At 44.4% G+C, this 17,504-nt stretch overlaps 1 protein-coding gene across 6 annotated transcripts in view; it reads left to right on the top strand.

Moving 5' to 3' along the window:
* The first annotated feature begins 463 nt into the window (after positions 1-463).
* The window catches only part of GRB10 (growth factor receptor bound protein 10), a 141,753-nt gene continuing 124,712 nt past the window's right edge, over positions 464-17,504 (top strand). For 2 of the 6 annotated variants that reach the window (XM_015282308.4, XM_046924477.1), the window contains exons 1-2: positions 464-565; positions 708-856. The gene's annotated coding sequence lies outside the window, so the exon portion shown is untranslated. Of the gene's footprint in view, positions 857-9,835; positions 13,482-17,504 lie in introns of those variants that run through there. The other 4 variants (XM_015282309.4, NM_001039282.4, XM_025147273.3 and 1 more) reach the window with 3 other exon arrangements.

Genomic DNA, 17,504 nt, shown 5'->3' with positions numbered 1-17,504 from the left:
CGCGCACCGAGCGCAGCCAGCAGCAGCAGCAGAGCCCGGAGCGCGGCCGGCAGCGGGACGGTCGCGGCGCTACGCGGCACGGAGAAACGCTCTGGCAGCCCATCCCCGGACAGCCGGGACAGGTTGGAGGGGGAAAGCGAGCGCAGGGCGCGCAGAACGAGGTTCAAAAGAGAGTCACCGGACAGCCCCACGCTCGCAGATGCCCCGGGGCGTCCCTTCGGCTCCCGCAAAGCACGCTCCCGCGCTACCTGTGCGCGTGCTTTTGCTCGAGGCCCTCCGGCCCCGACCCCCCCGCGCCGAAGGGCGCTGCGGCGGGGCGGGCGCCCGACCCCTGCCCTCGGCGGCGGCACGGCGGCGGCGGGGCGCGGGCCGGGGCTGCGGCTGCGTGCGGCGGGGGCGGGCGCGGGGCGGGGCGGGGCGGGGCGCCGGCGGGAGTCAGCTGGGCGCGGGGCGAGCGCGCGGCGGCGACGGGGCGCCGTTAGCAGCGGGAGCGGCGGCGGCAGCGGCGGCGGCGCGGGCAGAAGTTTTCTCCGCAGAGCCCTCCCGCGGCGCGGGGCCGCCTTAGGTAGGCGCGGAGGTCCCCGTGCGCGCTGGTGTGCGTTTTTGTTTTTACGCTTTTAATTTTGAGATATATATATTTTTTGTTGCTTTCTAAGGTTTTTTTTTTTCTTGGTTGTTTTTTTTTTTCTTTTTAATTTTGTTGTAAGTTTTGCTTTCCGAAACGCCTGCTCTGTGGGAGCCCCGCCGCCACGAAGACCACCCCCCATCCCCGCCGCAGCCGCGCGCGACCCCCTTCCTCCGAGCCCCGGAACTCGGCGGGCCGCGGGCGGGCGGGTGCTGGCCGGCAGCCCTGCAGGTAAGGGCCGGGGGGAGCCGGGGGGCGGCGCCGGGGCCGCGGGGCGGCTTTGCCGGCTCCTCGGCGGTAGAGGCCGGGGAAGGAGGAGGAGGAGGAGGAGGAGGAGGGGAGCGGACTTCCTTTTCCTGGGGCCGCCGGCGCCCCTCGCCGAGCCCCGTGCCCGCGGGCAGCGGCCCGAGCCGGCCTCGGCGTGGTAGCGGGCTGCGGACCTGTCCCGGTAACTCGTGGCCGCGCTGCCCGCTGCCGGCGCCCGGCGGCTGAGGGGGGCCCTTGGAGCCTTCCGAGCACGCGGCTCTCCCCTCGTGTAACTGCGGGAACGCCGCTGTGGCATCTCTGTAAGCACAGTTTGCAGTTAATGGGTTTGGCAGGCGAACTCGTGCAGAATCCTCCTGCCCACTTGTGCTGCTGAAGTGCCAGCGCCCCCGCCCCCCCCCTTTTTTTTTCCCCTGCTCTCCTTTGAAGCCTCGCATAACTCCGTACTGCCAGCAGGACGGAAAGTGCTGATTCAGCAGCCCGGAGCCCTGCTCCATCTGAAGTGGTGGTCTGCCGAACGCGTTCCTATTTGTCGAAGCGGGAACGTGTGCTGCTGGTGTGTCAGAGCGGCACCCATGGGGTTTTCTCAAACAGCCCCGAGAACCGTGGCTCACTTTTCCTTAGGAAAGAGTGAATTCGGGGAGGGAAGGGGGGAGAACAACCAGCACCGAGGTGGCGGGATGTGGGGAGCCACTGCATTGGGATGGAGCGTGATGCCCCATAAAGGTGCCGAGCAGTTCATCGCTTTAACAAAGACTTGTTGGGGTGTACAGTAGTGATGCCCTAATGCTCCAGCTCGATCTATTCCTGCATCCGGAGGCTCACTGTACTTAGAGCACCAGAAAAGGTATGGAGAAGGGCAGCGAGGCTAATCCTGGGATTAAAAGGAGTGAGTTATGAGGGCAGGTTTAAAAAAAAAAAAAAAAAAAAAGCATATGGAGATTAGAAAACCTGTGTGGAAAAGGGAAGTGTGCTGGAAACTTGATGTGATGGCTCTGGCTGTGTTTCTCGGCCATTCAAATGCTGGGAAGGTGCCGGGCTGGCAGCGTGCTGCTCTGTCCAAAGGGCTCACCTAACGGCACGGCATGAGAGCAGAGCTGTGCAGGAGCTGTGCTCCTCTGGCTGGCTTTGCATGGTTACGTGCTGATACTGAGGGCTCGCTTTCTCTGAACCAGAACGCTTCAAAATTCTATGCAGCGCAGAGCAAACAATAAGGCCTGGAGAGTGGTGTTTGGTAGCCTTGTTCTGAGCAGTAAATGGACAGAGCGGTGAACCCCGGTGCTTCATACAGTGGTCGTTTCAGCGTGTTATACTCTGATTTATTTTCTTTGCTTGGACTTTATTTGTTCTCAGAGTAGGTCTTGTTTGCCCTGGCTACCTGTTAAAGATCTTGTGGTACTTCATGGCTTTCCTTGGTTTTGTTAATCAAAATATCCCCTCCCTTACTGCTGTGTGAGTTGGCTTTCATCCTTAGATATGGCCACACCTGGATTTCAGTAGTGTACTTCTGTATGTTTTTATTGTGTAGTCCGAAAGTGCTGCCTAAATGCAAACGGTTCTGTTTCGTAGTAGTGCTTAAGGCTATACCGTGTGCTTTGTGAATAAAACAAACGTTTGCGACTCTCTATCTTGCAAGTACCTAAATGGTTCTGACTTTAGCAAGAACTGTCGCAAAGGTTTTAGAGATCTCTGGTTGTGTTCTCAGCAGCACTCTGGGTATAAATGGGCTAAAAGTATCTGGATCTCTTTGGCAAAGGGATTCTTCTGACGTGGGGAGTTCCCAGCTGGCAAAGGAAAGGCATAGCTGGGTCATGTGCCATTTCTGCCAGCAACAGGAGAGTATTGTGCTGGGAGCTTGTTTTCTGACAGTATTGAACTAGCAGATGTCCCTCTAAACAGCAAGGAATGGGCAACTTATCCCTGCACACATGGCTGTGGAATTGAGTGGACTCCTGCACAGTGTGGCATGGGATGGGACAGCGCTGTCGCATCTCTGCTCCTTGCTGTTGTATCCCCATCTGTGCCACGGGCATAGAGGTTCACAGTGATGTGTGAAATGAGGACAGGTTTGTAGGCAGAACTCTTTCTTAAACCAAAGAGCTCTCTTGTGGGAGGTGGAATGAGGGGGAAATACACTCAAGGACTTTTTTTTTCAGAGGCAAAGTAGTGCTGGAAGCTTGGGAGGTGGGAGATGGATGGGTGCCTCTTTGATAACCAGCTGTGTGCATTTTCAGGATGCACCTAAGTATTTGGTCAGGTACAAATTTCAGCGGTTACAGCAAACGATGTGTGTGGGGGGAAAAAACCTTGCCAGTTTCTGCATGGTATACTGTGGAAGCCTGAGGTTTGTTTGGGCTGATTTCAAGCAAAAACTATTGGGGATGGTAGTTCGGCTGTCTTCCTGGGCCTTCTTATTCTAAATCTCTATGTGAACTTTGTTAGTGGGCAATGGAAGTGCTTTTCTTCATTTTAAGCCCAAAGTTCTGTGAGAGCTAGGACTGAGGAAGCCCACTTGTCGTTGGGTTTGTCTTGTGATTCTTCTTCTTTGTTGAATACATCGTGAGCTCTGACAAAACTGTTATTGTCAGCAGTGTTTGTAAAGGGTTCTTATATAGTGAATGTCCTGCTGCGGGTTCCCAGGGCCATGTTCATTGCACGTGCCCACCAAGACTGCTGTTTTCTCAAATGGGAAAGGTAACTCCTGAGACCTCTGCTTCTGTCAAGCTTGCATGAAATTTGCCAAATGGCTTGTTTACAGGGCGATTGCATAAGCCTCCTTCTGTAGGAAAGCAGGCTAAGAAATAAGGATTGTTTTTCTTGGAACTGAGACCTGCTCCTGGACATGTCCAAAGTATAACAGTTGCGACTCTTTACCTAGGGAAATCTAGGAATGGAGATCTTCTTCCTGAAAGGTGAAACTGACATCTCTTCAGGAACTATGAGGTTGACAAGCAGTCCTTCTATGAATATTGAACTTCACTTATCCTCATGCTGCCTGCTGGTCAGGAGAGCTCTTTACAGTCTAAGCCTGGCCATGGCAAAGTAGTCTTGTTTGCCATCATTGTTCTCTCAAACCAGTGGCTATTACAACAAGTAATAATTGTCAAGTAAACAGATGTCACATTACTACCTTTCTTTCTGTATACTTGCTGAACTGTACACTTCAGAACTTGTCCTGTGCCAAGTCTTTCCAATTCTCATGCCATCTGTTGAATTGGATGATATTCTTGGACAACAGTTTTCATACTAGCCCAGAATGACTTCTTTCTCATGTTTTGGATTTGGGGAGAGCTATCCAAAGGAGCCAGAATTCACTGTGAGTACAGTATAAAAGGAAATTGCTGATTAGGGCAATGCATCCTGTCTACAAGCAGATTTAAACTCTTCAGTGATTGAGGTAACCAGAACAGCCTGACTTTGAGATCTGGTTGGGTATACCCTACAAAGCCCTTTGCTGTCACACTTTTTTTTTCCCTTGGGCACTGTCTTGTTAGTGGATATTTGATGTTAGAGACAGGTGCTACATTTTTCACAGAAGTACATGCATTTGGAAGCGGTGGTAGTTGTAGTTTGTAGCAGCTTTTGGACTCATGATGTACGCATTGCCTCAGAACTCATTCCCCTTTTTGCTTTCCTGGGATAGATTAGTTCACAAAGCCCAAATATACACAGCTGTTAGGATGGAAATTACAAATTCAACCCTGAACTTAGAGTAGGGTCGGTGTGAACTGTTCTCTTTCCTGATCTCTGAAAAAGGCTTGTTGCAGTGCCTGACCACCTCTGGTGAAGAACTTATTTCTGACACGCAACCTTCCCCTGACACAGCTCCATGCCATTCCCTCGGGCCTTGTTGCAGTCACCGGAGTGCCCCTCCACTCCCTGTGAGTAGCTAGCTGCAGGCTGCCACCAGGCCTCTCCTCAGCGTCTGTGCTCTGGGCTGAACAAACCCAGGGCCTCTTATGTCTTACCCTCTAGATCCCTCACCAACTTTGTAACCCTTCACTGGATACTCTCTAATAGTTCTGTTTCGTTCTTATATTGTGGCACCCAAACCTTTATGCAGCACTGGAGGTGAGGCCACATAGTGCAGCGCAGAGGGGACAGCACCTCTCCTTGCCCATCGGCTGTGCTGGGCTTGGTGCACCGCAGGGTGTGGTTGGCCCTTTGGGCTGTCAGGGCACACTGCTGACACAACTTGCCATCAGAGTTTCAGTGAGATCTTACTGCAGCCTTTCAGTACTTTAAGGAAGCTTTTAAGACAGTCCCTTCCCATCTGTGAGGGTGGTGGGATGGTAGAACGGGCTGCCTGAAAACGTCACAGATGCCTCATCTCTAGAAGTACCTAAGATCAAATTGGATGGGGCTTTGAGCATCCTGATCTATTGGAATGTCTTTGCTCACGGTAAGGGACTTGGACTAGCTGATTTTTAAAGATCCTTTCCAACCCAATCCTTTCTACTATTCTGTGGCTTCAACTGGTGAAGAGCCACTGACATCAGTGAACCTGAGAACTTGTTGGAAGACATTCTTACTACAGTGTGAGTCACTCTCTGTTAGGACGAAAAGGAGGTTGTGTGGATTCTTGAGGTTTTTGCAAGTGAAGGACTCACAGTGGAAAGATGAACTGTAGAGAAGAGGTAGGATGAATCGCATGAGTTTTTCAAAACTCAATGTTAATGCTCTGTTATAAGCCAAGAGAACTTTTAAAGTAGCTTGCTATTTGCATTGCAGCGTTACCCATAGTGAGATGCAAGTTTCTTATTTTCTCTAGCAGAGGGGGGAACTTTCTCAAACTTTAATATGAAGGATTTTTCTAGCCCCCCCCCCCCCCCCCCCCCCCCCCCTCCCGAGCACTGCTATCCTTAACTAATTTTCCAGAATTGTTGAGGTTAAAGAGGACCTTTTGAGATATCTAGTCTGACTCTCCTGCTCAAGCAGGGTCCAATAGAAGTAGGTTGCCTGGAACTGTGTTCAGTTAGATTTTTAATAGCTCCACAGATGGAGACTGTGGTTCTTTTTTTTTTTTTTTCTGGGCAGCTTGTTTCAGTGTTTGATTATCCTCACAGTAAAGAAGTGTTTTCTTGTGTTGAGGTGGAAATAACTTGCATGAAATTCTATTCCCTCTTGTCCTGTCAGTGGCTACGGCTGAGAAGAGTGTAGCATTCTCTTCAGGTCCTCTGTCAGGTATTTATATGTGTTGGTAAGGCCCACCCTGAGCCTCCTCTTCTTCAGGCTGAATAGTCCCAGGTCTTTTCTGCCTTTCTTCACATGAAGATGCTTGAGTATGTGCTTTGTCTCTCTTGTGCTGGATACTGGTTTCCCTGGTACCCTAGATATGGCCTTACCAGGGCAGAGTAGAGAAGTGTCACATCGCTCAACGCTCTGGAAAGCAGCAAGTAAAATACTAAATAAAAACCTCAACTCAGAGTAATAATGTAAATTAGTGTGAGAGACTTCTTCCTTCCCAAAGCCTTTTGGAATCTTTAAATCATTTCTGGCAAGTCATTACATCCTCAATGTGTTGGGACTGCGTTGATAGTTGTAGTCCTTGAATACAGAGGTGATGAATGCCTTAGACAAGTTTAAAGGGAACATTTTGACCGTCTGTTTTGTTCTTGTGGGCCGATATTATAGAGTATCTAAGAAAGAAAAGCAGTGTCCTATTTCTGCTGTATTCTTTTGCTGGGCTCCAGTGGAAGACTGTGAGAGCTTTTCCCATTATCTAACCCTGCTGCTGCTGAGCTGTTGTCTGTAGGCCAACAGCAGTAAGTAGAGCAGATATGTTGATCTTAATGCCCAACAGTTACGTTAATGATTAGATTATTAACTATTGAACAGTTGCTGAAATAATGCTGATATGTTCAAAAAATCTATTTCTTAGTGAATTGGCTTCAGCTTTTCTAGAGGCCAAAGCCAATGAACGTGGGCAAATTCCAAAAAGGCAGTTTTATGCAGGCAGATCATGATGATTGGAGTAATTGTAAGCACATGTTTGGTTAAACCACTAGCAAACTAGCCTCTGATTCTTCCTAGTCTTGACCAATGCCAGCTTCTATTAGGTCTCGACAGTACAAAAATAGGAAATGACTTTCCTGGCAGGCAAACCTTAGAGGAAATGCCATACCATCCAGTTTGAATAAACTTACAGTGGAGTGGGAAGGAGCTCTTCTGCTGAGCGGCGGTAGGGATTTCTGCATTAGTCAGAGTGTAGTTCTTATGCTTCCTTCAGACTTACTGCTGCAGAGTTTATGTCAACAGATAAATCAGAGAAAACAAGTGGTTGCTATGAGGCAGAGCCTGTGGATGCTGAAGGTTGCAGATAAATAAGGCTGGATAGTACTTCATGACACTAGTGTTGCTCTTCTATTATGTATCCCTGGTGAGAGAATCAATAGACAGGAAGAATCTCTTAAGTCTGTAGAATTGTCATGGTGGAGATGAAATCTTGATGAACGCTTGGGGATTCTTTTGATGCCTGGGATCTAAATTCTGTGTTTCTGATGACTTGACCAAGAGGCTGCAGCTTTGTCACAGTTCTTGTCTGTCTATATCACAGTAAGTTTTCAGAACCTTTTTTTTTTTCCTTTGATTAGCTTCATTATAATTCATCTTCAGATGCTAGCGTAAGTTCTGAAACAATGGGGAAGGGAATCCCTGTCATGTTACCTGAGTCTGATTCACTGTGGGTATTTCTATTATGCTTAAAGTATTCAACGCTTAAACATATTCTTGATCAGGGAATTGCCACCATGCTGTATAACTGTGTGCTTCATACATTTGTAGAGCTCTTCAGATCTCAGAACTAACCGGCAGCAGGGATTTGGATCCTTTCCTAGAGTGAAAACTTTCCCAGATCTTGATTCTAATTGAAGATAGTAGGACAATATTACATATTAGAAGGAACCAAATGAAAAACTTTCAAGAGCCAAAACAAATACGGCTTTTCTGGGAGGGTGGTGGGGGAGGTAGGTGATAACAGGTCCTTTCTTTCTAACTTCTTTCCTGTGTTCATCTACGCCAAACTATGAGGCAGGGAGGGTTCCCCTTAAATGGGATTTGGGAAGGGGAGAGTGGGAAGGATGGGGCGAAGTGTTAAGTCTATAGGTTGGCCTTCCCTAGTATGCTGTTAAAAGTTCTGAACATCCTTGAAAAGGAGTAACTCTTATTCTACTAAAGCACAAACTTTGGGGATCCTGGAAAGCTGAAAATTCAGAAGCTTGTGATATTTCAGTGTTGTGCCAAAGTCTTTCTTAAAGGCTTGCTTCCCCTTCTGGCTCAAATATATTAAAGTCCATTTAGGAGAACGTTAAGGGAGGCATATGTATTACAAGGCCATTGATTCTTCCCGAATTAATGTCTTGTGGGTGATCGTTCTTCATTCTAATAGCTGCTTGTGCTGACATCACCCAAGATGTCAGGGGATTATGACAGAATTCAAGCCCTGATATTTTACAGAACAATGGCTCAAGTGCCAGCAAACACTTTCTTGGTGGGTCAGGTTGCTTTAATTTTTTCTTGCCTCTTTTCAACTGTTATGTTCAAGTTACTGTACTTGGTCACAGTGAGGAGTGTAGTAAACAGCTTTCAAGAGAAAAGCATCTGTGCAGTGTAATCCTGAGGACAGGCTACTGCTTGCCATTAAATTTTACCCTAGAGGCAGATTCACTACCAGGATCTATGCTCTAGGCACAAATTTATGTATCTTTAACAATTTATGAAAGAACTCGTCAACTTTAAGTCTTTTTTTTTCCCCACTGTGATGAAGTACTTTATCTTGTGAATTCTGAACTCCAAAAAGTTGAGGTAGAAAGGTTGGTTCTTGTCTTTTTTTTCCCCTTGCTGCTAGAATTGTAGCTTCATTTCTTGTTTTTAAGTGATAATTCTTAGTGAAGGCTCTGTAAGGAGGAAGCGATCAAAATAGCTCATTATTATGCTCTAAGACTGATCAAAATATAATGTCACAGATTATATTTGATTTCCATAAGCTGATGACTTTTGAAATTCTTAATTGGTAGGATATTGTAGCATTACCCGTAGCCATGACATTTAACATCTAAAAGGCTTCGGAGGAGGCATTGGTTTTCTTTTCAAAAAGACTTTGAGGGAATCGAACAAGGAGGCTATGAGATGTAGGAGTGCAAATGCTATCTTCAGTGTGTGCTAGGGCTTGTTTTTTGATTTCATATGCATTTTCTGTTCCAGTGCTGACGCTGAAAAGGTCAGGAAAAATCTCTCTGGAGTTTCTTGTTAGCGAGGGGGATCATGCTGTTAACACATGGAGAGTCAGAGGAGCATTTCGAAAGGACATTTCAGCTGATGCTGTGAATGGCAGGCTGAATTTAGGTGTATGATAACACTTGGTTGAATTACAGTCAGGTAACATTCTCCTCACCTCTTCTTTGGAAAACAGTCCTACTGATACTGTCGTAGGTAGAGAATGACAAGACATTTTGCTAGTCTTAGCCAGTTTTAGTAAGCATGTGATTTGTGTGGTCCAACTTTTCTCAGCAATAGAAAAAGGTTTCATGGGTGACATTGAGAAAACAGATTGAAGGAAAGCTCCTATGCTACGATGGTCCTACTTTAAGTTTGCTGATACTCTTCTCTGAGTAATTCTTGTCCTCTTAGCATATGATAGTCCAACTCTTCCTTACAAGATTTGCTCTCCAAGTCATTTGAAATTTGGACGAGCCAAGATGATACTTCTGTAGATCATGTGAGTAACTCATCAGGTCAATTTGGCAGCTCTCAGTACAGTGTCAGAGTCAGCTAGCATATAGCCAGGAGTGACAGAAGTCACTTTTATTCTTCTAGTGCTGGAATACAGATTTCTGCTATGAAAAGTCTGCAGATGTGAAAAGATTGAAGAAGCTTTTTTTCTTGTGGAAAAGAGGCAAAAGGTGTGAGCGATTTGAAGAGCTCACTGCTGCCAGAATGTCTCTTATCTTGTGCCATCTTGCTCATTCTCTGTATATGCTCACTGCTGGCTGTAACTAGGCACAGAGCTGCTCTGCACACTTGTTTTCTCATGAATTGGTTTCCTTCTGGATTAGAGAATGGGATCAGCTCTGGGAAGCGTGCAGTGGGGCAGCCAAAGAGACATGCCCTTGCAGGAAAAGGATGGGGAAGATATGGCAAAGAGAAGAATGGATCTCATTTTCTTTCAGTGATAGCCAACTGCTGGGCCAGCTCAGCCAGGGAAGCCTGCTGGTTGTTTTTTTTTTTTTATGAAGCCCCAGTATAAGTTTTTATTCCTACAAATTTCCAAACAGATGTTACAGAGCTGTGCAAGCAAACAAGCTGCTGACTAGATCTGGCTTTGCACAGCATTTCCAGTGGCTGGCTGAATTTGCAAGGGTTACCTGTGGAAGGGAATTGTTATTTATTTATTTACTTTTGACTGTGTGTGTATGGATTTGGAGAGAAGAACTTGAGTTCATCTTATGTGTCTGATCTGCATACTACCCTGAAATGTGAACCTGAGTGATGGTGTCTCAATTTCAGTCTTTTTTAGATGCATGTCGTTTGGTTGTTTTCTTAAAATGAACGCAGGATGTGTCAGTGTGAGGTGGGGATTTTTTGATTGAGCAACTCAGCCGTAACACAAATGTTTCTATAGCTCTCTACGTTTGAAGAGCACAAATAGTACATCTGCAGTTTCAGGTGATTATGCAAGTAGCGTGTAGCTGTATCTTACGATACGATCGCCATAAGCCAGAAACACTGAGGAAGTAGTAATAAATCCATCATTATTCATGTTACAAGAAATACTGAGTGTAATAGTTGTTAGTACTTACCTTAGTGCTATGGGGGAAAACGGAGATTGGGTTCACTTGCTCATTGTGGTAAAACATGCTTGTTCCAGGCCAGTCGTGGGTCAAGATTATTTTTCCTGGAACGTCTTCACTTTTTTTTTCTTTTTGAGTCTCACAGTCCCAAGACTTCTGCTCGGCTCTGAAAAGTGATCTCTACAGCAGAAGTCAAAAAAGGCATTAGGGATGGACTGCTGTTGTGTCTGCTAGGGAATGAAATTGGTTTCTGTTGAGCAGATCTCAATCAAACTCTTGTGAATCTCGAGGGGCTGCATTTGAAAGAGCTGCAAGTTTCTCAGCCTTGCTAAACCTGATATTCTTTAACCTGAGGTGGGGGGTGGGGAAGCAAAGAAACAGCAAAATTAGGTGCTGCTTTAGTAATTTCAGTTACTATTCTTGCCTGTGGTGAAAATGAAGAATTGTCTGGTTACCTTGGAAATGTAGAATCATTTTTGGTGTGGGGTGACAGATCGTGGCTTTACTTGTTTTACTGGCCAGGGCTTGTGAAGAGCTGAAATTTGGGTTCTTGGGTTCTTAGGTTCTTGATTGCACAGTAGTGAATGCTGTTTCTCTTCAGAAACGTTCAACCTTAGTATTTTTCTCTAATTCTAAAAATGAGCTACATGACTAGCTCAGGCTTTCTGGCTAGGTACCAACTCTCTAGCATGTGAACTCTCAAATGCTCTGAGGAGGAGATCTATCCTTGGCCTTCCTACAGGGGTCTGCCTTGGCCTAAAATAATGTTCTGTCTTTTTTGAAAAATCATTTGGAGAGTGAAAAAATGTATATTGAATAGTCTCACTGTCCCATCTTTTAAGCGCTCTGTACCATAGCTTAGCAGCTACTGAATGAAGGTCAAATTTATGAGCAGCATTTGCTGTAAATGCTTCAGTCGCCTTGTATAGCAGTATTCAGATTTGGGGCTATTGGGATGAAGGAAGTAATGATTGACAGAAGTGATGCTTTGGGTGTGCTAACATAGTTGCATAGTTCAGCCAGGCTTCTTCCCCTTCTCAGCAGAGATCTAGTTGACTTGACTTCAGCCATGTCACATCTATAATGGCTATGACAGTGATTCAGGGAGGAGTTACCCAGACAGAAGCATCCATGGGGACTTTTTTCTTTCAACTGTGGCTTCTCTAAAGTCAGTGTTTGAGTACAAATCTACATTCAAGCTGTGTGGTCAGAGTGAATTTTTGTCTAAACCTACGTTTGAGCCATAAATCACTGTGCTATGTGGGCAGCAGTGCTTTCATCCACTAGCTGTTCTTCACCTCTTCTTACAAGCATGCAGGCATCCTCTAGTTCTGAGTCTTAATTGTCTGAACCCAAACAAGAAATGTGTACTTTGACTAAGGAGCTTTCAAACTCCTCTAAATCCTAGTTTGCTGTGAGTACAGAATAGAGGTTCCCAAATAGTTCCTTCTGGTCCTCCTCTTGTCCTTCAGCCAGGGCCATCTCCATGCAGTTCTTCAGCAATACCTCCAGTCCTGCACCAGAGCAGCTGTATGGCTGTGCTGTCCTCCTCCCTGCTATCCAAATACCCCCTTTCTCTCTCGAGGTCCAGGATTGGGAGGAGTATGCGCATCTCTGCATCAGAAGAGCTGGTGGAAGTCCCCAGTGATGACTAACTGCTGCAAGCTGGGGTTGGTGGTAAGCAACAGTGTTGTGGAGGAAGTGCCTAAGAGGAGTTCTAAGAAGAAATGTCTGAAAGATTAATAATCTTTCCTCACCAGTCTCTCCTGAAGGTGAAATGCAGCTAATCACTGGTAGTTTTCACTGAATCGAGGCAAGTTCAAGCTGCCTAGAAAAGGCTAGAGGTGTGCCTTAAAATAAATGATCTTGGCGTAAGACAAGTTTAACCCTTGTGCTTTGCACTATGTTAGTGTGCTATGCTGGCACTAAGTCAAACCAAGGTTATATTACAGAGGGTACAGATTTTCTGTGCAGAAAATATCTGCATGGAGCTTCTGGAGTACCTTATTGGGTGTTTAAGACTTGTTCATGGGGGCTCTTTAATGAATATTGAAGTAGCTCTCTGGTGTGGTGGAGTTTGGTATAGGCCTTGCAACTGGTCTCTAGATAAAGCTGGCAGTTCACAAGGTGTGGGAAGTGAAAGTACCACTTTTTGGAGCCCCTCTTGAGCCTCTGTTTCTAGGGGCAGTGTTTTGCCTGTGTGATCACTACACTGCTCTGTGTTGGCTTCTGAATCCCAGTTTATGGAAATTAAATTTTGTGAGATGATCGCCTTTTCAAATGTGGACGAAGTATTAGGAAGAAGGGGGGGAAAAAAAGCAGGAGAAAACTGAGTATTTATACCACAATGTGTGATAAACATCCCACGTGGGATACAGGTAGCTATTGCACATCTAAAATTTGGCCTGACTTCAGTGTTACTCTAAACCACAATTGTCATTTTTGAGTAGATGTTTATTTGCCATGTCCTGTGGTCTGGTGGCAACTTGGGCAGCCAGGAATCTCAGGGTTTACCACACAGTGAGGTGGCTAAGCAAAAATACTTCTGGCTTGAATGCAAATGATGGTACCTCTAAATGCTATGAAATGGTAATGATTGCTCAGCTATCTTGACTTAAAATGTCTACACCTATTTTTATTTGTTTTTCCCCTACAGCTTTGTCATCTTTAGGAAGGACTGGTAATTTGCCTTTGTGGACTGTCAGCTAGTACTCCAACATCCCAGTATCTGCAGTTGTGAAGATGCAAAGCAGGGAGTGGAAAGTCATTCCTGATAGTGAGGGAAGGGCACCACTGCTAATCTGGTAAATCCACAGAGAGCCCCTCCCATGCATATAGAAACCTGATCTTAACTCACAGATTCTCCTTGATGTTGCTGTGATATTTACATAAATTCCTGTTTCTTAGAACAAGAAATGGTTAGGTCTAGTCGATGGATTTAAGAAAAACTGCATGGAACAGCCTTATAAATATTTTTTCCTGAATCAGCATGTTGCTCTGGTATACTCACAAAAAGATGGCAGATAACTATTTTTTGACACTGTATGTTATAAAGCAGATGCAATCCGAAAGCCACCCTTAAGCCTCTGTGGCTTCCTTAAATATCTTCCAGTTGCATGGCTAAAGTCTAAGCTGAGTGTTGTACCCAGGAGCAGAGGATTTGTGAGATTTGTAAAATGCACGTCCCAGGCTACTTCAGTTGATGTAAGTGGTGGAAGCCAAACTGCGGTGTGTGTGTGGGGGGGGGAGCTGGGAAGAGAAAATAGGCTGAGTAAGATGAAAATGTTTGCATCTATGTCTAATCAGAGTTGTTTGGTGGTGGTTTTTTTTTTTCCCCCTGTAGATATTCCTCAGGGTTTTACATAGAACAAATGTAGATGTGGTTTGGTGTCTGCTGGTGGGTACATCTCAGTGCTCATGGTTTATGAGCTAAAAATACTGAAGGGACTGAGATATGTATTTTTTCTTTTAATAACTTTCAGACCCTCTTGGTACCTAGTAAGTGTTGATGCCAAGCTGCAGAGTGATAGGGCTGTATCTTACAGAATTAACTTCACTTAATTGTGCTGGAGCAACCATATGCAGGTGATTCTCTTCCACATTCCTTTGGAAGAACTTTCACCACTCTTTGTACCTGTCAAAAACCTGACAGGCAGTGAAACCTTATGATTTTGATCAGCAGCTCGCAGGCTATGGCTAAGCACGTAAAAATATTCAGGACAGTGGACTCACAGTGGTCTTTCTGTTCTTTGTCCTCCAGAAAAGTTCTCTGTGCGCTGTTCTCTGCAGGGCATTGGTCACGTGTTTCTTTGTTAATTTCTGGTTTGTTTGTAGTGTTGGGACATAGTTGGATCCTTGTATCAAGAGGCAAGTACGTTGGTTAGATGGTTTTTTTTTTTTTTAAAGATATTTTAACACAGTTTGTAATAGGTTATCTTTCTCAGGAAGTATTTCAGCTCAGAAAGTTACGGCCAGCATACGCCTCATTGACCTTCTCATTGCAGCACATTGGTTTTAAGCTTTATTTCTCTGGCAGCCTACTCCCAGATCTGGAGAGGAGAGTTGAGAGAGGTCAGTTAGTCAATGAAAAGCTGAGGGATGAAAAGTAGTTATTTTTTTTTTTTGTCAGAAGCGTAGTGACATTGATGGGGAGACTCCATGTACTCTCCAGTCAGTCTGTTTGTTGACTCATTGTTTTTTTCCTGTTAGCAATTTTGATTTGGTGTTTTTCTTTCCTCTTTCTTCAGTGCCCTCACACCACACCCTCCCTGCCACTCCACCCAGTGATGTTTTCCTAAATCTTCTTTGTTGATTTTTAAACTTATGTTTCTTGTTCTGAAGGTTGTGGGCATGGAGAACTCTTCCCTCTTTCTTTGCAGCAGGCTTATTTCTATGAAGGATATCATTGTGACCCCTACTTTCTCTTTGTTTGGCTGAACTCCAGTTCATTCTGTTTTTTATTCCAGTTCTTTTTTTTTTCTTTCCCTCCCAGATGTCATGTTTTTCTAATTCTGTGATGTTCCTATTGCTTTTGCTTGGATTCTTTCCAATTGATCTTTTTTGAAATTTGCTGAAAACTGGATACAGCATCGTGCTGGAAGCTTTATCAGCTATGAGTAGAACAGAACTGCTACTTCTCAATTCTCACATATGTTCCCTATACACTCTTATATGGTATTTTGCCTTTTCCTTAACAGAGATTTTTCTAGTTTGTAAAATTTACTTTCAGTTCAGTCTTCCAGCAAGCTGACAGGTTTGTCTAAGTTAGCAGCTTCCCTAGGTTTTACAATCCATTTTTTCCTTCATTACCTGAAACATCTGGATTAGAATAGTATTGGAGATCTTCAGGTAGATCTCTGCAGCAGTTATTTGGTGTATCATGGGTTTTTGTTTGTTTGTTTTTTAAAGACTTTTGAGACTTTTTTTTTTACTGCAAGGAAACAAGTTCAGTTGCCAATCACTTTCCAATCTACCGTAAGGTGGTTGTTTTCACTGTCTGCTGTAGGACAAAGCTTTCCTAATTTTTCGTAAGGATATGGACTGAATCTTTTCACGTGGTTTTGCTGATTTCAGGATTCTGTATTCACTGCTGCTGGTTTTTTTTTTTCTTTTTGCAGTTGGAAGTTGAGTTTGTTTGACCTGGCTTATCCATAAGCTAGCAGTTTTTGTTTATTCTGATCTCTTATTTTCTTCTCGGTGCTAACAGATAGATTTAACAACAATCTAAGTGCAAATAAGAAACAACTTATCATTCTTTAGGTTCTTTCCACTCTTTTCCCCTCTCACTTGTTAAAGACATTGCTGTCTGCTCTTTTCTAGCCTCAGTTACTTCATCAGCCCTCTATGGATTCTGATAAATGATTACTAATAGTTTGAATTTTTAACAAAGGCTTTAACTGGTAAGTATGTTCATGACTCAATTTAATCAAACCCAGGTAATTTGAGAGAACGTTTTCACCTTAGTCGCGTCTGATCTGTGCTATTTTTATATTATTCTTCCTTTTTACCAGTATTAGATTTTTTTTGTTTGTTTTGGCCATCTTATTACCTGCAGCTTTTTCTGAGAAAGTGAGTGAACTGACCTTTTCCTCGATTGTCATTTTATTGCTGCAGAATTATAGAATGAGGTTTTTTATTTAATTACTTGTTACTGTATCTTGCTTTCACCTCCACTTATTGCAAGAATTGCAGTAATAGTCTTCGGGCTCTTTCTCTTTTCAGTGCTGTGTTATAATGCAGGTGAAGTGACTGTGCATGATGTGTGTAGCTGGTGGGGAAGAAGAAACAACTGTTACTTGTTTCTGGTTATATGTAAGTAATATTAAAACTTAAACATACTAGATTTGAGGAAGCCAATTAAACTGAAGATAAGAGAGAGAATGGTAGAAGGATGTCCTAAAATACAAAGGCAAATTCCTTCATTAAGAATCAGCCCTTTTAAGTGGTTAATGGGCAAATGCCAAAAGGTTGAGTCTTCATGTTAGCTAGTTTTGTCAAAGTTGGGTTTGAGAACATTATTTAGTTGGTGTTCCAATCAGCTCAGTTATAGTTCATAAGCTCTATGAGGTTTTGTGTGGTACTTCTGCTGCTGTCTGAGACTGTGACTGTGTAGAAAGCACTTAACTATATCAATATACTCCCAAACGACTAGATAATAAGATAAACTAGAGCTTGGTGGCCATGTGTCATAACCAGATCTAGGAACATGTTGGGTAAGGGGATGCTTATGGAGTGGAAACAACGAACAATGATAAAACTGTTCACAAAACTGTTACCTCTGAAAAGGAACATACAGTTTCAAGAACAGATGGTCTAGTAGTAATAGACACTAACAAATTTTTGTTGGCTGGCAGTCTCCTTTCAGGTTAGAATCTTCTTTTGAAAGCTATTCCAGGGAGTTGACTTCCTTTCTCCAAAACGTATGATAAAAGGGCAGAATAAATTCCTTTTGGAAAGCTGTTCTTCCTTGTCTAACAAAAACATGTTCGCAATGACAGTGCAAGGTAAGAGGAAGTAATCTCACAAGGTAGACAGACCTCATTAGAACAGCTTGATGATGCTTCTGATCCTGTTCTAGTTTTCATAATTCAGAATTGGCATGTTGCAGGACAGTGGTCACTCCTCTGATGGAAGGTGGTCCTAAGATCTTGCTCTGATCTTCTCTTGTTTGTTTTGCAGTAGCATGTTGTTTGTCATACATGGCTTACATAATCCTTCTCTGTGTGTGTAAACATGTTCAACACAGGCCTTCTAGTTCAAATTTATCCATGTGTATGGGCAGCATGGAAGGGAGCAGGAGAGAGATGAGTTACAGGGTACAGTTAGAG

The sequence above is a fragment of the Gallus gallus genome, chromosome 2 (assembly GCF_016699485.2).
Source record: "Gallus gallus isolate bGalGal1 chromosome 2, bGalGal1.mat.broiler.GRCg7b, whole genome shotgun sequence".
Classification (NCBI taxonomy): domain Eukaryota; kingdom Metazoa; phylum Chordata; class Aves; order Galliformes; family Phasianidae; genus Gallus; species Gallus gallus.
This window is presented reverse-complemented; position numbering and strand designations above follow the sequence as displayed.